The 21368-nt window shown below is 54.5% G+C and overlaps 1 protein-coding gene and 1 long non-coding RNA gene across 5 annotated transcripts in view; one reads left to right on the top strand and one right to left on the bottom strand.

The window, feature by feature from the left end:
• Positions 1 to 1935: 1935 nt before the first annotated feature.
• Positions 1936 to 9603, bottom strand: LOC132239108 (uncharacterized). The gene is made up of 3 exons (XR_009453978.1): positions 9084 to 9603; positions 6967 to 7313; positions 1936 to 2356 (listed from the first exon to the last, which is right to left on the bottom strand). It is a non-coding gene; the product is annotated as an uncharacterized LOC132239108 (long non-coding RNA).
• PAK6 (p21 (RAC1) activated kinase 6) overlaps positions 9565 to 21368 on the top strand; it is a 38536-nt gene continuing 26732 nt past the window's right edge. The window contains exons 1-2 of one of the 4 annotated variants that reach the window (XM_059704941.1): positions 9565 to 9582; positions 10996 to 11076. The gene's annotated coding sequence lies outside the window, so the exon portion shown is untranslated. The other 3 variants (XM_059704939.1, XM_059704946.1, XM_059704930.1) reach the window with 3 other exon arrangements.

Raw genomic sequence — 21368 nt, 5'->3', positions numbered from 1 at the left:
CGCACCAAAGTGTCATGGATTCGATTCCCATCAGGGTATCCATGGTCAAGCCCTGGCCCTGGTGCATGCAGGAAGCAATTGGTCTCTCTCTCTCTCTCTCTCTCTCTCTCTCTCTCTCTCTCTCTCTCTCTCTCCATATATACTGTATATTCTATCCTATATAATAAAATGGTAATATGCAAGTTAACCCTCACACCCTCACAAGATGGCTGCCTACGACCAGGCTGGCGGGGGTTAGTGAGGGACGACCAAACGACTGAACAAGCAGGCTGCGTGGGGTGACCAGGCCCAGTGAGGGGGGGGGCCAGTTGGGGCAACCAGGCTGGCAGGAGTGGGGGGCAGTTAAGGGCAGTCAGGCCAGCATGCAGAGGCAGTGAGGGGTGATCAGGCCAGAACAGGGGGCAGTTAGGGGCAACCAGGCAAGTGAACAATTAGGAGCCAGCAGTCCAGGATTGTGAGAGGGATGTCCAACTGCCGGTTTAGGCCCAATCATCAACCGGCAGTTGGACATCCCCCAAGGGGTCCTGGATTGGAGACAGTGCAGGCTGGGCTGAAGGGACACCCCCCACCCCTAGCACGAATTTTGTGCACTGGGCCTCTAGTATATATATCTAGAGTTACATATACTATAGTAACTATATATACTAGAGGCCCAGCGCATGAAATCATGCGTGGGTAGGGTCCCTAGGCCTAGCCTGCGATCAGGGCCATCTTCCACCCGCTCACCAGTCCCCAGCCCCATCCCACTGCCGCCACCCACCCTGGTTCCCTGTTCGCCACCCAGCGATCGGAGCTGCAGGGTTGTTGGGGTGGAGGAACCTAGAGGTGGTCAATGCATCTCATAGCGACTGGTCGAGCGGTCGTTCTGGTTGTTATGCCATTATGATCGCTGGGCTTTTATTATATAGGAGATATATATATATATATATATATATTAGTGTGATACACGCGCGCACGCACACACACACACTAGAGGCCCGGTGCACGAAATTCGTGCATGGGTGGGAGGGTCCCTCCATCTGGCCTGCGCCCTCTCCAATCTGGGACCCCTTGGGGGATGTCCAACTGCCAGTTTAGGCCCAATCCCCACAGTCGGACATCCCTCTCACAATCCAGGACCGCTGGCTCCTAACCGCTCGCCTGCCTGCCTGATCACCCCTAACCATTCTGCCTGCCTGCCTGATCACCCCTAACTGCTCTCCCCTGCTGGCCTGATCACCCCTTATGCAGTGCCAGCACAGCCAGGTTTGGTGAGCCTGAGAGAGGGCGGTGAAGGATTAAGAAAAGACAGACAAGACAAGAAAGCTGGGGCTGTGTGGGATGCTGCTCTCTCTGATGGAGAGGCAGCGCCAAGGCCTACAAGCCGTATCTTTATTTTATAGCCAGATTCCAGGAGACAAAGTAAGGGCGTGGTTACAATGTTCTCCTGGGTTTCGAATCTACTGAATTACATGCACTTGATCAATTTGTTTACTTGCTGCACCTCCCCCAGGTTATATCACTTAGCCCCGTGGAACCACAGGTTCAGACCATAACTTGTCCAAACACTGTAGCTGCTCTTCACAGCCCCTAACTGCCTTTCCTGCCGGCCTGATCACCCCTAACCACCTCTGCCTTGGCCCCTGCCACCGTGGCTTTGTCTGGAAGGACGTCTGGAAGGATGTCTGGAAGATGTCCTGTCTAATTAGCGTATTGCCCTTTTATTAGTACAGATGTATTTATCTGCCCCTCCTCCCTTTCTCCCTTCCACTGTCTAAAAATCAATGAAAAAAATGTCCTCAGGTGAGGATTAATACACAAAAAAAATAATATGGTTGCCAAACATGAAAGTTTCCTGGCTCATAGCAAGCAGCAGAGTCCTGTCTATCTCCTCAGCAGCCAGCCCAGAGCTGGGCACATGGGAGGCAGGTGGAACTGGTGTAATCCATTGTAAAATCTAAACACTATTGAAATGCCTAGCATTGTTATTTAGTCAGGCTTCCAGCTGCTACCTGTTGACGCCTTAATTTACCGTGTCCATGTACCAGAAAATATCTCTAAATGTGTCAAAGAAGGTTAGCCGATAAATATTTATTAAGCTCTACTAGAGCTCCAGTAAGGATGTAAAGAAATATAAGGCATGCTTACTCCCTTCAGAACGTTTATAATTTAGAGAAACAGGATATTACAGGTTAAAAGCCAAGACAATAAAGAAAAGTAGGTCAAAGGACATCTCAGTAAGCCATGACCAGAAACCGAAGGAGAGGAGCAGGTGTGTCAGGACACAGCGGGATTGAGGGCCAACTGGGTTGGGGTGTCCTGGAAGCCATCGTGCTGTGACAGGGTTTGGAGGTGGTTTACATTAGGTCGTCTTCACCTGCGCATAAAAGAAAAAATCAGAAAAAAAATCCAAGCTACTATAAGGCAGTGGTTCTCAACCTTGGCTGCACATTAGAATCCCCTGGGAATCTTTAAAATCCTGATTTCTGGGCCTCATCCTCCAGAAATTCTGTTTCTTTGTTATGGGGTGGGGCCACATTAGTAACAAAGAAACAGAATTTCCGGAGGATGAGGCCCAGAAGTCAGGATTTTAAAGACTCCCAGGGGATTCTAATGTGCAGCCAAGGTTGAGAACCGCTGCCATAAGGAGTAAGAACACCTGCTGTTTTACATAATGAGCCTGGCGTTCAGCTCAGAAGAACCCAGTTTCCACCCGTCTGTCCTGCCATGTTCAGCATATTGGTTTGTCTTCAGACTGGTGCCCTCAGGGAACCACAGCTCCAAGCTCAACAACTTGGAGTAGCACAAGAAAACTTCCCAAAACCCTCCCAGCAAATGTCCCCTCCTTTCTTGGCCATATTGTCACATGCCCTGACAAAAGGAAGGGAATTACCAAAACTGGTCCAAACTAATTAAGATTCACCCTTGGGACTGGTGTGGGGGGCCCTTCCCTGAGTACACAGGAAGGGAAAGAATGTACGTCCTAATACACTGGGTTTCTTCCAGCCAGTAAGAAGGGAGATGAGCTTGTTTTAGTGAGGCAACCAGTAGTGTCTGCTGCACGGGTGCTGTTGGGAAGGAAAAGGGATTTGGTGGCAAAGCAGCACCTTGGCCCTAGCCGGTTTGGCTTAGCGATTAGAGCGTTGGCCTCTGGGCTGAAGGGTCATGGATTCTGTTCCGGTCAAAGGCACGTACCTTACCTCAGTTGCGAGCTCGATCCCGTCCTAGTCGAGGTGCATGTGGGAGGCAAGCGATCGAGTGTCTCTCACATGGACGTTTTTCTCTGTCTCTCCCCCTCTCTCCCATTCTCTCTAGAATCAATGAAAAAATATACCCTCTGATGAGGATTAACATCCACAAAAGAATAGCATCCTGGACTCGGAAACCGATTCTAAACCCTGTCCTGTTAGTGACCTGAGCCAGTGGGTTAACTCCAGGAAGCCTTAGTTTCCTCATTTCTGAACCAGGATAATAGTTCCTACCTAGATTGTTAAATTACATGAGGACAGGGACTCGAGCTTTGTACCTAGCAAGTACTCAATCCAATCCATTCATTGAATGGATTCATTCATTGGGTTAGTTGAGGATTTAATGAGTTAATGTATGGTAAGGGCTTAGCATAGTACATAGCCTATGTGTTCAAGAAAGTTAGCTTTTAGCCAGTCATTGTAGAGACATCAGGAACCCTCCACCTATGTCCATTCGCCGCTTTGTAGCACCTGTGCTGCCAGATTATCACTAGTCCTTGCTCATGCGAACGGAGAGTGTTAAGGAGACTGCTCCCAGTGGACTAGGGCTGGGCTGGCAAAGACCCTCACATCCTCTGCTGAAAAGAGGACACAATTGTGATCCAGCCCCTGGGACTCTGCTGTGTGTAACTCTGCTCTGACCAGTTTCTGAGCCGCCCCTTACATTGCTATTAATATCTCAGGGTCAAACTCCTGAAGTGCCTGGGACCAGCCTGGCGGACAGGGATGCCCATTTCACCTTTCTTTTTCACTCCGTCTTAGCAACAGCCTAGCCAGTTTCTGCTAGTCCCACCTTTTCCGTGCTCTGACAGAGATGGGTCAACCCGCCCATAGAGGCTGCTCCCAGGACAGGCTGGCCCCTAGGAAAGGCCTGCTCCCAGCCACCGAACTGGGGCGTGAGTGCTGACTCCCTCCTGAAGTCTAAAGGCCCGCGCTGTCCCACAGGGACGAAAGCCATTGGAGGCAGCACTCAGCCATCAGAGCAGGTGTGGTCAGACCCCAGCTGTGGGCTCCCTTCAGGCATCTGTGCAGTGTCACCCACCAACAGTCGAGCCAGAGCTGCCCCAGGAGTGCCTGCCCCAGCCACGGGGGTCACAGTGAGTGCCAGGGCAGTACTCTGAGCCTGATTCCTCATCTGTACAAATGGGGATCATAACATTGACCTTTTGGTGTTTTGAGAATTCAATGAACTAACAGGTGGAGAAAGCTCCTAGCCATACTATGCTGGCACATGCCAAATACTTCATAGAATTGTTTCTAGCTGCTGCCACCCCATCTCACAAAACCATTTTCACACTTCCATCCACTCCTGGAAAAGCAACCCATTACTTGAAGCATACTGTTTCTCCTGAGGGGAAACTCTGGAGGTCAACAGCAGAACCCCTAGCCAGGGTCACCCCTAATGCTGATGAGATTCTGGTCTGTGCTCCCCCCTCTCATGCCCCCTGTAGCACCGTGATGGGCTGGGCAACATGGGAAGACCACCTGACCCTCCCTTCTCTGGGTGTCTCCCCGCTGACCATGCCACTGCCAGCTCTCCTGGCTTCCTCCAGTGCCCCAGCGACATGGGGGATGCTAAACCAGCTTTTCGGACATAAGCCCTGTTTTCTGTCAGACAGCACTATGGTCCCTTCGCTTCCTCCCACTCCCCTGCCCCTTGGTCTAGGCCGGTTCTGCAGCCCAGACGAGGCTATTGGAACGCCGCCACGTTCCCTTTTTGCTTTGAGGCAGAGGGCCAGCCGTGGGCCTTCTGATCAAAGCCAGAGTGGCAGCAGCCTGGCGGCAGGGCTGTTGGTTGTAACTCCTCCCAGGCTTTTCCAATGTGCTCTAGTTAAAGGAACGAGTTCCTGGAGAAACCCCCCAACCTGCAGCCCAGTAGGCACTCCTATTCCATGGAGCATGATAGAAGCCCCTGCTGGCCATCCCCCACACAGCTGGCCCTGCCCCCAGGGCACTTCGCTACCCTGGGCACGCGCGTGCGCGCACACACACACACATACACACACGCTCATACACACACACTGGATGGGAGAAGGAGTGGGACCAGAGGAGTGGGCACAGAAGGTCCCCAGAGCATCTTTATCTGACAGGCCCGTAAGCATCCTTCCTACTGGACCTTCAGGACTTGACCTGGTCATCCTCCCGTTTGCTACCAACACCGTGGAGCCTGGGTAGGTGCCCTGGAGGCATCTGCTCCCCAGGCACCCCACCTGCCGTGCAGGAAGCCATTTAGGGACATCTCTTGGAGGTGAGGCTCTTGCTTCTGGCCTGGCTCTCCTGGAGGCCCAGGGCTGAGGGACACTTCTGAGGTAACAGCAGCCTTGGAGTGCAGGAGGCGCCTCCAGTGACAACACCTGCTCGTTAATCCCAGGCTTTCTCTCTAGAGCCTGCCCTGGCTTGGATGGTAGGAGGTGAAGGCAAGCAGAATCTGTTCCTCCCTTCCTGGCCCTGAGGTGCAAGGTGTTGACGAATGTAGGCAGGTGAAGACAGGCCCACTCAGCCGTCAGAAAACCTGTATAAGGCACCTTCTATCCATGCAGCACAAGAAGGTGGGAAGTGTGTAGAAGAATCTAAAGATCTAGAAAAATGTAGCAGTGAAAGGGAATTTTTCCCATATGCTAGAACCCTAGACTTTGTTTCTGAAACTTCATTCTTTGGGAAAACCTATGAAGCATGAGTTCAGGAAAATTTTAGGACTTCATTGTTACATGGCCTTTCTAAACATATCTCCAGATGATTCTTTTAAAATCATGCAGTAAGACATCGTTGATGTGGGCAATCATTCCAGCTGAACCTGACTCACCAAAATGGTGCAGATGAGGCAAGTTGTTTTTGAGGCTGTAAGTATATATCCATTTTCAAAAACAAAAGAGCTTCAAGTGAAAGACTTTATTAAGAAACTACAGGCCCAGTGCACAAAAATTTGTTCACTGGGAGGGTGTCCCTCAGCCCAGCCTGCCCCCTCTCACAGTCTGGGATCCCTTAGGGATGTCCTACTGATGGCTTAGGCCACAGTCTGGCCTCCCTCTGCAGGAGGCGACCGGGCCAATCAGGGAAAGGCGCCGTCCCCATCACCGGCCACAGTCTGGCCTCCCTCTGCGGGAGGTGACCCCATTGCCCCACTGCTGCTGCCACTGCCAGCCGCTGTGGCTGCCGGTCCTCCTTGGCCCTCGCAGCTGCTGAGGCTTTGTCCAGAAGGATGTCCGGTCTATCTGGCCTAATTAGCATATTACCGTTTTATTAGTATAGATTGTTGCCCTAGCTGGTTTTGCTTAGTGGATAGAACATCAGCCTGTGGATCAAAGGGTCCCAGTTTCAATTCCAGTCAAGGGCACGTACCTCAATGTGTTTCTCTCACATCGATGTTTCTGTCTTTCCCTCTCTCTTCCACTCTCTCTAAAAATCAATGGAGAAATACCCTTGGATTAAAAAATAAAAATAAGGAAGAAAGAAAAAAAGGAAGAAAGAAATTATAAGGACATCATCCTGACTGATTTGCATTGCTGCAACCCAGGGAGCCAAGATTCAAAGGCAGAAATGCCTGTGGTGACATCACCACTGCTGCCTTGACTAAATTACAGAAAACCACACTTGGGGCTTGAGGTAGAATGAACCTGTGGGACAGCAAAGGGAACCACAGGCTTGTAGGAGGGAAAACCACGTCCCAGTCCTGACTCTGCCTCCAATTTCATATGTGGCTTTGCTGAGTCACCTAATCTCTAGACTGCAGTTTTCTCACCTGGAAAGAGGGGTGGGGTTGATGACCCTAGAATTCCTCTCAGCTCCATAATTCACCATAGTCCAAGTAGGGGTGGCCAGAGCACAGAACCTCTTCAGATGTTCATTCAGTCATTCATTCATTCATTCAACAAAGATGCTCATTTGCATGAGCATCTCCTGTGAGCCAAGCACCATGCTGGGATTCCTGCCCTAGAGCGCTCACAGCGTACTGGGAGGCGCAGAGAGGTGAGTCCACTGGGATAAAGAAGGGCACAGGGCACACCACTGGCCCAGGAGCAACAGGCAGTCAAGCTTCGCAGAATTTTCTCCAAAGGCTGGCAGATCACACACTCCCCTTTCTACAACCTGTGAAAGAAATGGATGTCAGTTTGCAGATATTTTCACCAAATCAATAAGTCATGCAACATTATAGAGCAGAGGAATGAGACTGTGCAGGCCATCAGTTTTCAGAAGTCCCTTGCCGCGACCTGCATGGCTGAATTCAGGAACTGAAGGAGGGGCCGATGCACAAATGAAAATGCTACACAAGAAATATGAATTTAGATGGCATTGAGGGCCAGGCGGAGCCTCTTTCTTGAAGAGACACACCAACTTCTGGCCTGGTGTACTATTTATCTACTTGAATACACATTTGCCCTTTAGCAAGGCATACAGGCATATCAAAGGTAAAGTTTGGTAAACAGTAAAAGGATTATCAGGTTAGGAAACTGCCTTGAGCCACCGCTTTCTCAACATGAACAATCCGTCCTTAGCGTCAGCCCTGCTAATGCCCAAGGTCCATCGGCCTTTCGCGTTCCTTGGTGACAGTATTGGCAAGCAGTGGCTTCCCGCAGTGCATGAAGACAACACAAGAATCAACAATTACAGACTATGACACTCCGAAATTTAAAATTATTAGAAAAAGTGCCAAAGATGCTGTGGTGACCTTTGGCTGGTTTGGGGCCTCCATCACCCTTTCCTTTAGAAACAGCACCCTAATCTTCACCACATCGTGTCTGGTGACAGAAGCACTGTGCCCCGGCTACCCCCCCACCACCAAAGGTGGATACATGACCTGAGGCGGCCAACCAGATGGACCCTGCTCTGTGGAGGTGCACTAGGTGGAGTGTGTGGTGGGAGCACTTCTGTCCAGGTCAATCCTGATGCCTAGAGACCTTGGGGCTGCCCTGGCTTCTGTCCTAACTTGATGCTCCAGACTTCTCATCAGTACTGGGAATTAGTTACCTGATGGCTATAAAAAAAATTTCTTTCTTGCTCGAAATGGAGTTAAGGTGGGTTCCATGGCTGGTAGTTGGAGGACCTCATTGAAGTTTTTATGATTAATGCCATGTGCTCCAATACTGTGCAGTTCAATGTGTTCAGCTTGAGACCTTTGCACAGGAAGTGACTGAGGTCCCGGTTTTGGAAGATTAATCTGCCACCAGTTGGTAGGTGGATAAGAATAAGCAATGAGCAACACAGTCATGACAGCTAAGAAGAAAATTCATGTTCACTGAGCTCCTGTGCCAGGAGCTATGTTCACTTAATTCCCACAATCCTGGAAGGTGGGCAAATTCACCCCCATTTTGTGGATAAGGAAATTGAGTTTAGTTGGTTAAATAACATGCCGAGGTCACTTGGTTGATGAGCAGAGCTGGGACTTGAAGTCAGGACAGCGAAAATTCATAGCCTGGGCTTTTAACCAAATGCCATGTTGCTTTACTATGGATGAGTTTCCAATATAATATGAGCAGCCTAGTGCCACCTCGGAAATGAGGGCCAGGTTCCCACCTGTCAGCAACAGTGGGCCCTGGGAGCAGGAGCTGGCCGGTCAGGGGCCAGGGTGGCACCTGCAATGAAGCGGCAGGGTGTTGTCCCCGCGGTGAGCTTTTCCAGTTGACGGTCAAAGCCACGGAGAGGACGGTGTTCCACCCGCGCGTGGTAAGTGTGGGGAGAGAGGGTTAGGGAGTCAGAGCTGAGCTTGGGCACCCACAGCTGGATTCTGGGAGAAGTAAAGGAGCCAGTGAAGGAGGCGCGAGGCTGGGGGAGAGAGGGCACGGCGGCAGGCCGGCTCCACCTGGCGCGCTCAGAAGGCTGACCGGTAGGTGCATGCGCAGAAGAGCTCACGATACTCACCTGCACACGCCCTGGTTTCTGACGGGGGAGGGGGCATGATTCGTACGGGGCGGTTGAGTGGCTGGTTTCACTGGTCCCTGCAAACCCAGGACGCCAGCGTTCGCGCTGCCCAGCACTCCCTGTGTGCCACTCACAGCAAAACCAGCTGAGACCCGGCAAGGGAGCTCAGCCCAGCTGTGGTCAGGGCCAGCCAGGTCTGAATCCCGCAGCGCTGCGGGGGTGGGGAGCCTGGGAGGTCTGGCTGCGGGGCTGGGGGAGGCGCCCCCTGATTCCGGCAGGCAGCTCATCCTCTCCTCCCGCTCAGTGAAGGAAGGCAGGGGAAAAGGCTTTTATAAATAGCTCCAGCCCCAGCTGATTTGTAAATTCAGTGGGTTTGGTTTTTTTTTTTTTTATGTCAATGACATCACTCTCCTCCCCATGGCAACACTCGACGATATCAAAATTGCCAAGCAACGTTGGAGCAGGTCGCTGCCTGAGGATTTAATGGAGAAATCCCAAAGTGAGCCGGGGCGCGCGGTGGAGGAGGGGCGCGCCGTGGCGGGGAAGGAAGCTGGGGCCCGCCGCCCGCGCCGCCGGCCCCGCAGCCCTGCGCCCGTGGGAGCTCCGGGGCCGCGCTCCCGCTCGTAGCTGTGGAAGCAGGTGGGGGAGGGGCCGCTCCCCGCCCGCCGTGCCGGGAGCGGGAGCAGCCATCCAGGTGACTAAGCTGGCCCACTGGCGCTGAGTCACCTGCTGGCCCGGGGTTTCTTTCTTCTCTTTTGCATCTGATTATTTTGGGAGCTGGAAACTTGGAGCTGCATCTGAGTCCCGCCCCTTCCAGCCGCCCCTCCCTGCCTTGGGCTCCGAGGAAGATGGGACCTGCTGAGACTCTGCCACCCCTTCCTGAGGTTATAGAAGGCGCTGTGGGGGCCGGAAGTGCCATGGGAGAGACGCCAGCCACCGAAGTGCAATAGCCGAAATGGTGATCCGGCTGCCTTGTCCTCCAGAGGTGCTGGGAGAGGAGGGGAGTCTGGTCCATGCCGACTGGATTCCTCCCGGGCTGGCTTTGAACTCACCTCCCACGAGGTTTTTCTGTAAATGAGTGGCTTCTAGGGTCAGAGTGGCATTTGGAGAGCGAGGCTGGATTGGCTTAGGCCGACCTGGGCAGGTAGGTGGCTCCGTGCTGGGTGTGGCCCCACGTGTGAGGGAGTGTGTGTTGTCCCCGTGCTGAGGACAGCAGGGAGTCCACAGAGAGCCGAGGATGCGAGATTTGGCAGCAGCTCGTCCTAACTGATGCTGGGCCAGCCCAGGTCCTGAGACGGGTGTTGTGGAAAGGGACACAAGCACCTGGCCTGAGCAGGGTGAGAGCAGCCCCCGCTCAGACAAGCCCAGGCCCTCTGAGTCCACAGCTCAGACACGCGGCAGAATGCCGAGGCAGGGAGCGGTCCAAGGGGCTGGCCAAGGATGGAAGCCAACCTGCCAGCCAGCCGGACAGCACATCGCTGCTCCCTCTTCCGACAGCCCTGGGCTCTAAGGAGACAGCTTTCTACCCAGGAATGCTGTCACTCGCCCATGCAGTGCCAGTCAGCATCTATGCGTGTTCTCTGCCAAGCTCACAGGGGCGCGTTTCCTGAGAAGAGCGCCGGCCAGGGCACAGCTTCCCCATACTCAGGGCCCAGCCAGGGGCCACTGCTGAGCCTGGCCCCCACGAGGCATGCTCCGGTGCGTGTCAGGCCAAGGGGCGTGCCCCCCCCCCGCCTCCCCCACACAGCTGGCAGCCTCACGGGCACACCGGTGAGTAAGCTGCGGAGGGAGGAGGCTGTGTGCCCACAGAGGCAGGACGACACCAACCAGGAGCCTTTGGGAGAAGCGGCTGGGTGAGAAAAGCACTGAGGTTTTCTTTTTCTTTTCTTTTTTTTCCCCTTTTTGCCTGAAGGGAGTGGCGCTTCCTGGGCTAGAGACAAGCACCAGCCTGCAGTGGGGAGCTCGAGGCCCAGCTGCCCGGAGGAGCGGCACGGTAAGGTCCCGGCTGCCTACATAGGCTCCGGCTTCCCAGGCAGGGGTGGGGATGTGGAGGTGTCCAGGCGATGTGCCATCTGGGACAGGGGCAGCAGCTGTGGGTTCCTGTGGGCCCCATCCTACCTGCCACTCCCTTTCCAGATGGATTTTGAAACATCCCAGTCCAAGCTGGCCTCTGGCTTCCCAGCTAGAGAGCGAAATGCTTATTTCTGCTGTTCCCGCCTGTGCCTCCCCTCCTGCTGGGCCGACCCAGTGCCACCAGGACACCCCTCCAGGATGTCCGCTTACCCTACCACCTCGAGGACGCTCCCCTCTTGTATTCATCCCACAGATATTTACGGAGCATCTTTGGGGCCCAAGCTCCAAGTCATGCCCTTATGCAGAGCCTAACCGGGCACAGATTCTGACCCTGACACTCAGTGGCAGGCCGGGTTCCGGGGGCCTGGCTGAGCAGTGAGGCCTTGGGCTCTTCACTTCTGCTGCAGGCATTAGCGTCCTGGTTTGCTCTAGGGTGTCAGGCCCAGTGAGCTTGGGGTGTTAAAGTGCCGGGGCCCAACCAAGAAGCAAGGCTAATATAGCGTGGTTTGTTCTTCCCTGGTGTCACACACCAAGGTCGGGGGGGGGGGGGGGGAAGGGGGGGCTGCTTGGGTTCTTTTCCACGCCGGGAATTGGGCTCTAAGAGTTGAAGATAAGCTCTAGGCTGCCAGGCCCTTGGGCCCCTGGAAGCTCATCGAGCTGGGAATCAGGCCTTTGGGCCAAGCAAGGGGTCCCTCTGCAGATCAGGAGGGCAAGCGGGGAACCCTAGTGCCTAGTCAGGAGTGGGTGAGCACCAGGAGCAAGGCTTCTGTTCTGGAAGCACCTGATTTGGGTGGGAAGCTGTGTGCCCCTGTGGGTAGCCACAAGGGGGGAGTGTGGGGGCTGCATGGGTCCCGAGGACAGACTGACTCTGTGCGCTGAGTTCCGGGGACGTGCCAGGCATAGGGAGGGTGCTGCAGGAGGGGCACATGAGCCCAGCATCAGGCTGAACCCTGACATGTCCCCACCTGGCTCCAGGATGAGCAAGTCCTGCTCTCCCCCCTGCAGAAGGTGACTCCAAGCCTGGGGGTGCGGGGGATGTCTCTCATGTGTGCAGAGCTGAGCAGCGGCTGGTGCCCAGCAGCTGGTGCCCAGCTGGGTTCAGAGTGGCAGAGGCTGTGGAGTGCCTGACAAACAGCAGGCTAGCAGGGTGGCAGCTGATGGAGCCAGGAGGGAGCAGAAGGTAGAGGCCAGGTATGGGGGCAGGAGAGGGAAAGCCTGCCTGGAGTTTAAGATGGCGGAGGGAGCTGGACACTGATTGTCTCATGCCTGCCCACCTCTGTGGGACAGCCGGCAGGGAGTGGGCGGAGACACTGAGAGGCTGCATTCCTTACCCAAGGGGCCCAGAGACACCTCTAGCACACTCTGTCCTGGGTGCAGAGGCCCGAAGGCCTCGTGGAAAGTTAGCTGTCCTGCGGCCTGAAGCAGGGCCCTTCTCACAGGATGCCCTCTCCACCAGGAGTGGGAAGGCCCAGGCCTCAGGAGCCGTTTCTAAGACTTGGGCAGTAGGAAGGGTGCTGACAACCCTCACCCACAGGCATTCCGCAGCTGCCCCTGTGAGGGCTTTGAGAGAGAGTTCATGCCTGTGGCCCAGCCTTGGTGGAAAGAAGTGGGCCACAGGCTGGAAGAGCATGGAAAGGTGAAAGCTTCAGAGGCAGGAAGAGCTCTCAGCCTCCTGGCCCCCGCCGAGCCTCCTGCCTGGGAGAGCAGACTGACTGGAAGCCCCTCTTCCAAGCTTAGCCCTGGGGCCCATTAAGGGCTAAGGTGAGATGTGAAGGGTGTGACAAGAAGGGGAATATGTCTTTTCTTGGCAAGATGAGTGCTCCAGGCAGCCCTTGGAGATGGCAGTTGGCACCTTGTTCTGGCTCACTTGCTTGTAGGCAGAGAACAGGGATTGCCCCCTAAGTACAAAACACGGGTGGCAGGAGCAGGGGTGGGAGGAAGTGCCACGAAATGACCAGGACAGAGCCCTTGCCCGGGGGAGTGTACAGTCCTTCAGCAGAGGAGGGAAAGGAAAGCTGAGCATGGGGCCAACCCCACCCGAAACCCGCCGAGAGCCATGATCAGCAATGGGCGGGGGTGGGGGGTGCCCTTCTCTTCACTCTGGGTCCCCGATTCATCACGGTAATTGTTAGCCATTGAGTCCAGATAATTTATAAATTTAGACCAGTACCAGGAGATGGTTCTTAACATAGAACTTTATAAAGATGAATAAAAAAAGATTAGCCAAGAGTGAAAACACAAAGGAAGAAATAGCTTCTACTGTTATGGGCAGAAGACAGATTCTCAGAGTGATATATAGGAAAAGGCAGAATAGTGGATGGTTAACAGCAGGTGAGTGTCAGGCCCGGGGCTGCCTCTTCCTGCCTGGGTGACCTCAGATAAGTTACCTCATCTCACTAGGTCTCAATTTCCTTTCCTATCCAAGGGAGATAATTATAGTGCCTATGAGTTAGGGCGGTTGAGAAGATTAAGTAAGGCTATATGCAAATACCCTTAGCAGCATGGCTTGCACATAAGTGCTCAGCAAAGATAATGTTATCATTGTGATGAATATTAGTGTTAGAGGAACAAAGTGCCAGGAGGGAGAGACCACACTGGGGTTTTCAGGGGAATCAGAAAAGGCTTCGTGGAGGAGGTGGCTTTGGAAGAACCCTTCCCTGAAGAAAAGCTAGCTTTCAGAATGCTGATAGATCCGTGCCCAATAATGCTGGGAAGGAAAGCACTACCAGACCCATTCTTTTCCAAATAGCAAATTGTTTATCCACTGAAATTCTCTAAGGAATGATTTGAGCCTATTAAGAGTTTCCTTCTTTTGGGGGGTTCTAGAGTTTGAAGTCTTGAGAACTTGACGTGAACTGTATATAGTGAAGGGATCAAAAGTCTGACTGTGGTCACACTCTTCTTTGAGCCTGCAATCTTGTCACAGGGTGGCCCTGATTCCTTGAAGAACTGCGTACTAATGAGCCCCATCTAAAGCACACACTTGGAGGTGCTTCGTACAGAAGGGCCAGCCTGGAGACGACAGCAATCTCCTCGACTACCATGACGTGACTTAGAAATGCCCAAGAATCATAAGGCTCAGACTCAAAGGGTTATCATTCTATGAATTTAAGAAAGGTAATCCCAGGTTCTGTTCACCTAGAACAGTGGTCAGCAAACTGCAGCTCGCGAGCCACATGCGGCTCTTTGGCCCCTTGAGTGTGACTCTTCCACAAAATACCGACTTCTGCGCATGGGCCACGAAGTTTCAATCGCACTGTATGTGCGCGCCTGCATGTGGTATTTTGTGGTATTTTGTGGAAGAGCCACACTCAAGGGGCCAAAGAGCCGCATGTGGCTCGCGAGCCACAGTTTGCCGACCACGGACCTAGAACAAGGCAAACCCAGAACATGACAGACTTTCATATCCTGGGGGAATTAGCATACAAACAAACAAACAAACAAACAAACAAAAAATGGGTTCCCTCATAACTACATGTGGCCACATCAGCCCCAGCAAAGGGACACCCACACTGGCCAGCATCTATACTAATAAAAGGGTAATATGCTAATTAGACCAGATAGACGGGACATCTTCCAGACGTCCTTCTGACATCCTTCTGGACAAAGCGGCAGTGCTGTGAGGGCTGAGAGCTGGTGGCACAGGAGTGGGAGAGGCCGCGGCATGGGCCTGTCCAATGTCGAGGCCCCTTCTGTAGAGGCAGCCACAGGCAACGGCGCAGTCCCGTCCTGGTGCCAGGCCTCCACAGAGGCTGGACGGGGTGTGACCTGCTGTGCCTCAACCTCCCACAGCCCCTCCCCCAGCTGGCCTGGCCCCAGATTGCCTCCCACCCACCAGTGGACGGGGCCAGCGCTAAGAAGTGAGGGCTGAGGTCCAGCAGCCGCAGTGGCAGGCTGGGCTGAGGGACCCCCCACCCCCAGTGCGCGAATTTTCGTGCACCGGGCCTCTAGTTTTCTATAAAATCTCATTATGACAAATCAGGCAGTGCAAAGACCCAAGTCTTATAGAAAGACAACGAGGACCTTTTTGTACACCTATGGGTTCTCTGTGGCAAAACTGCCCCCTCGGAGTGCTGTGTCGTCGGCCAATGCCCGCATCTTCCTGCTTGGCTCTGGTTTGCCCAACCCTCAAAGCACTCAGGCCCCTGAGCCTCTGGCTAAGGGGGTGGGCAGGGCTGTGATCTGCACACTCTGGCTGTCCTGGACCTGGAGTGGGGGCCTCTGGGTGCTCAGAAAAGAAAGTCCAGAAAGCTCAGGTCAGCTGCCACATGGTTCTGGTTGCTAGTCCCAGTGCAGCAGGTCCCCCCAAGGCAAATAGCAATGAACCAGTCACCATGCTCATGGCAGCCTGCCGCCTGCGTGCCCCGCTCCTGAAGGCTGCAGCAGCGGCAGGGTTAAAACCGGAAGGACTGGTTCTCTGGTTCAGCTTCCTGGCCTAGAGCCTCCAGCCTCCATTTTCTTTCTTTCAGCTTCAAATGAGGCTTCAAGTGGAATTACGCAAAAAGGCGCAGAGGGTGTAGGGAGCCGGGGCCCGTTATGCCACAGCCTCCCTGACCATCAAGAGCACAGTCCCAGGTCAGTGGGTAGAAGCACAGAGGTGGAAAGGGCTGCTCCAGAAAGGAGCTGGCCTTGGATGGCTGTAGCACATGCAGGCCAAAGGAAGTCCCCAAGAATGTTTAATCCGGCCCCCAAACTTTTAGAGGAAAGAAGAGCCCCAGAGAAGGAAAGTGGGTCCTGGGAGCGCACAGCTAGCGGCAGCAGGGCCAGTTTCAGGCCTGGGGCCTCCGGCTCCCAGTCCAGTACACTCACCACCCAGACTGCCTTTCCATAGGCAGCAGCATCAAAGGCACCCCGCGGAGGGACAGACAGACACCTGATGGCTTGAGATAGGTGGCCTGACCTGACAAAGTGGGAGGCCGGACAGGTCCCAGCACCCCTCTGTGCCTCCTGCCCTAATGGGGCCCTGGTCCTGCCACCCCTGCCCCCATCCTGCTCCACATGGAGCCCCAGCTCAGCTCCTGCTCAGTCAACAGAGCCCCCAAGAAGAGGCTCTACCCACCCCACCCAGGCCACTCTCTGAGTGTAAATGGATGGACTCAAGTTGTATTTGCCCCGGGAAGCATTTTACATTTTAACTAGAAGGCTGTCATTGCCTTAAGCCAGAGAAGGAGGGAATGATGAGGGCATCTAGGAATGAAAGGGAAATCTGGGCAGAGGTTAGGGGAGGCAGCCTTTTCAACGGTATATACTCTGACCCCAGGCAGGAGTATAAACGTCCACTGGCCATCATCAGATGTTGGATCTCAGAAGCAGGAGGCCTGTCATCTGTCACCCTATCACCAGGCCCAAGTGGACAAGATGACTTCCATATTACACTGCAGTGGGCCTTACTGGAGATGGTGTGTCTGGGGTCAGGAACGGTGGAGAAAGGTGGAGGTCTCAGACCCGGGGGAGGGATGGAGCCAAGGCCAGGAGAACAAATGCAAGGCCAGGAGAGCATAAGGGTGCGGGCTCCTGTGGAGGAGGGGGGTCAGGACAGGAGGAGGAGCTGCCTCCAGATGGTCCATCATCCCAGCAAGGGCGTCATGCCAGCCACCAGTGAGGGCGAAGCCATACACGCCAGGCCCCTGCATGTCAGCACTCACATGAAGGTCCCGAAGGCTGCTACCATGGGGCAGTCAAGGTGTGGGCCAGAGACTCAGAAAGGAGTGACCCTGAGAAGGGAGGGCAGCAGCTGCCTGCACCCCTCCAGGACCCTCTGAGCACAGCACAGCGCAGGGCAGACACAGAAGGCAGAGTCCAGCGAGCTCTACAGCCAGGTGATCAGTGCTCCCGCAAGACCACACAGCCCACAGCCTGTGAACTTGTGCATTTAGAGTTAAGGCACTGCAGCCGGAGGGCTGTGCATGGGGCTTGGGCAGCCAACACTGTGCTTCCTCGGGCTCTTTCCTTTCTCTGGCCTGAGCCCTTACCCGGCCACAAGCCTCCTACTCCCGCCACTCACCCGTCCTTCCTTAAAGTCAGGCCCTGGGCAGCCACTCCAGACTGGGGCAGCCACCAGAGGCTCAGGAGGGAGAGAAAGGACAATGAATGGCTTCCATTCAAGGAAGCTTCCAGCTGTTAGTTCTGCCAGCAAAAATGCCAGCCAGAGAGCGAAACTGCCAGCAACAGACATTTGGATGGCACTTTGGAGCCCATTAAGAGTAGAACCTGCAAAGTGATCATAGTGAGAAGATATTAAGTGAATTGATCATGTCTGAGTGTCCTCAGCCCAGAGGTAACTCTTTTTTCCCAGCCTTCCCCAGGGTGGCTTATTGCCCCTTGTACCTGGGAAAGGTGCCCAGCCTGCGCTGCCCTTGCTTCAGCCCCTGGGGGTGGGTGTACGGTGGCCCCTGCATCTGAGTGGCTTGTCCAGGTCACCAGGCCCCTTTGGGACAGGCAAGCAAGTCTGGGCCCAGTGTCAGTTTGTGTTTGGGGAGGACTGGCCTTGTGTATCCCGTTGTCATAGGGAGCCTATCACAGGTGCAGAGCTTGAGAAAAAGATGGAGAGAGGCTAGAGCAGCGGTTCTCTACCTGTGGGTCGCGACCCCTTTGGCGGTCGAACGACCCTTTCACAGGGGTCGCCTAAGACCATCCTGCATATCAGATATTTACATGACGATTCGTAACAGTAGCAACCTTACAGTTATGAAGTAGCAGCGAAAATAATTTTATGGTTGGGTCACAACATGAGGAACTGTATTTAAAGGGCCAGAAGGTTGAGAACCACTGGGCTAGAGGCTTCTGGATGTGGAAGTCTCCCTCTACTGAGGTTCAGGGCAGCAGCCAAGCAGGGGAGCCCCATGGACTTTTCCCAAATACCTAACTGGGCCCAGACAGTGCTGCCCCTGGGCTGGGTTCTCTCTCCAGGATCTGGAGGGGCTAGACCTGTAGAACTGACTTCTTAGCAAGTTCTCCTGGAAGAACCCTGGCATCCTGCCCCTGGGGCACACGGGGCTCAGTGGCTCCCCATGGCAACTACAAGCGTGCATGGCATGGCAGAGGGCACTCTCCTCCTCAGTCCCTGTAGCAGCTGTGAGGGCCAAGGGTCAAGAACTTTTCACCCGGTTTGGGGTGCTGATCCTCCGGGCCCCTGCACTCCAATGTCCTAGATCTCATCATTTCCCCACCTTCTGAACGGAAGTTGGCCCATTATACACATCCCTCCCCTCTTATACACATCAAGAAGCTGAGGCTGAGACAGGCTGGCAGTCTAGAGAAGGGGTCCTCAAACTTTTTAAACAGGGGGCCAGTTCACTGTCCCTCAGACCATTGGAGGGCTGTACTATAGTTTAAAAAAACAAACTAGTCGGCTGCTAAGCAACAGGCAGCGGCAGCAAAAACACCCAGCAGGCCGGATAAATGTTTTCGGCGGGCCGCATGTGGCCCGCGGGCCGTAGTTTGAGGACCCCTGGTCTAGAGAGACAGAAGGGCTCCGAGCGTGCAGAAAGCCATGTTATCTACAGCTAATCTCTCTCTCCTCTGCTTAAGGACCCCACGGGCCTGGCAATGTTAACTCCCTCAACTCCCGCTCCCAGGCCCTCAGAGGTGGCCACCTGCCTCTCAGCCTCATCAGCAGAGAGAGATGGTGAGGGACCATCAGGGTGAGGGACATTGCTCAGGCCACCCCAAGAACAGGAAGGGACAGCTGTTGGACAGCCTGGAAGAGAGGAAGATGAAGGAATCTATAATAATGAAAGCATAATACGCTAATTAGATCAGATTGGCGAACGACCTTCCGGACGTCATTCCAGACATCCTTCTGAACCAAGCCCCAATGGCAGGGGCCGAGGCAGAGGTAGTTAGGGGCATCAGGCAGGCAAGTGAGTGGTTAGGGGCAATCAGGCAGGCAGGTGAGTGGTTAGGGGTGATCAAGCAGGCAGGCAAGTGGTTAGGGGCAATCAAGGCAGTCAGGCGAGTGGTTAGGGGTGATCAGGAAGGCAAGGAAGTGGTTAGGGGCAATTGGGCAGGCAGGCAGAGGCAGTTAGGGGCGATCAGGCAGGCAGGTGAGTGGTTAGGGGCAATTGGGCAGGCAGGCAGAGGGGTTAGGGGTGATCAGGCAGGCAGGCAGAGGGGTTAGGGGCGATCAGGCAGGCAGGTGAGTAGTTAGGGGCAATCAGGAAAGTAGTTAGGGGCAATCAGACAGGCAGGCGAGTGGTTAGGGGCGATCAGGCAGGCAGACCAGTGGTTAGGAGCCAGCGGTCCTGGATTACAAGAGGGATGTCTGACTATCGGGCCTAAACCAGCAGTCAGACATCCCCCAAGGGGTCCTGGATTTTGAGAAGGTACAGGCCAGGCTGAGACACCCCCCACCCGTGCAAGAATTTTGCGTACCGGGCCTCTAGTCTACTATAAAGACTGCCCCTCTCCTAGGGCCAGAGGCTGCCTCTCTTCCAGGCTCCAGGGGGTTCCTCCAGCCAAGCAGCAAGCAGGTGAGCCAGGCCCCACCTTCCCAGCAGTGCCTGCATGTGGGTCTCCTGGTGCTGGGCCCATGCTGGGTCTGTGAAGGACACAGGCTGGATGCCGGGACTTCAGGCAGGGTGCTGACTCATGACTGGGGCAGTCCAGCACCTGGTTCCTAGCAGCGGCTCAGGGACAGGGTGGGAGAACCGGAGGCCCCCTCTGCCCCTCACACCCATTGCTGTGTGAGGGTCCTCACGCCCTCGTCAGAAATGAGGGAGGGTTATCCCCCACCGCTCAGTGTCACATGACTTACCCATCCAGGGTGGCACAAGAAGGCCAAAGATCAGTGCCTCCCCCAGCAACTGTTCCCAGGAACTTAACCCGACTTGGTCAAGTCATCAGACAGTCCTTGGAACCAGGGGCCTCTGAGCAGGATGGAGTTAAGAGAACAGACTGGGGGGATACACTTGGGTTGAAAATCTGGCTCCACCACTCAATCACCACAAGACCCTGAGCTGGGTCCTTAACCACTCTGAGCCTCAGTTTTCTTATCTGTAAAATGAGAACAATGTATCATTCTTCTGTGCCAAGGTTGTGGCAAAGACTTGGGTGAGATAATGTGTGTAAATAGCTTAGCACGGGGCCTGGCCCACCGGAAGCATATAATTGGCAGTAATAATAACAATTATTATTATTACTATTACTAGAGGAGGGCAGAGTCCTCCAGAGAAAGGCGCGCTGGGAGTGAGTGAGCTTGTCAGCAGTCTTCCTGATCCCCAGGCAGCTTTTCAAGTCATGCAGCAGAAAGTGCAGGGAAAGGATAATGTGTTTGTGTTTCTAAACCACAGTTGATCCATATCTTTCCTCTTTGGTCCTAACCCAGGCTCCCAGCCCTAGCTGTAGGTGCTCAGACGTTACAGCAGGCCCCGACAGCCACGGGCTGAGAAGGAGCCAGGAAGCGCCCGCCCTGCCCAGCGTGCCTTCCCAGACAGTTCGGGTTGGCCAGTGCCCCAGTGCTGGTGGGGCTCCAAGAGCCACTGGCGGTGGTGAAATGTCAGTTCTCAGTGTCCCTGTCTAGAGCTCCTGCCCAATTTGTAGAATGGCAGCATATGGACAACTCCCTCGACCTGAATGCCTCTGCCAGCTGCCAGGGCTCTTCAAAGGAGGGTGTGCCTGGTCCCTTTCCCTGTGCCCAGCACAGCGCCATGGGAACAGGGCCAGAGGGAGGCACGTGGATGCTGGAGGAGATGCTGTCCTCCAGGCTGTTCCTGCCACTTCCTGCACTCTTGCTCTGCCCTCTCATCCTGGACAGGGCTGAGTTGGGGGTGAATCAGAGGAGGATAGAGAAGGGGGATCACACACAGGAATTAACCACTCAGGACCTAGTCTGCACATCCCAGCCATCCTAATTTGCAGAGGTCACCCGGCCCAGAGGCGCTGGCCCACCTGTAGGTGCGACCACGAGTGCAGAAACGCGGGGTTGTGATGGGCCGGCGAGTCCTCTCGTCTAGCCTAGTATCCAGTACGGGAACCTTTGCTCCAGCATACCTTAGTTATCTGGGGTCTTCAGTGATGGGGGGAGGGGGGTTCATGGTCAGTCTTACCTCCATGATCAGTCTTATTTGGGAATCTCTGACTCTCCGCAAACCCCATCGATGTTCCAAAAGGTAGGAGGACCTCAGGGTTACCTAGACTCACTCCTTACAGGATGAGGATGGGACTTGGCTAGTAGCCTTTATGGGATACCCAAGCCTGGATTCAAACCAAATT

This window comes from Myotis daubentonii, chromosome 1 (genome assembly GCF_963259705.1).
Source record: "Myotis daubentonii chromosome 1, mMyoDau2.1, whole genome shotgun sequence".
NCBI lineage: Eukaryota > Metazoa > Chordata > Mammalia > Chiroptera > Vespertilionidae > Myotis > Myotis daubentonii.
Note: the sequence above shows the minus strand (reverse complement) of the source record. Positions and strands in the feature narration are given on the sequence as shown.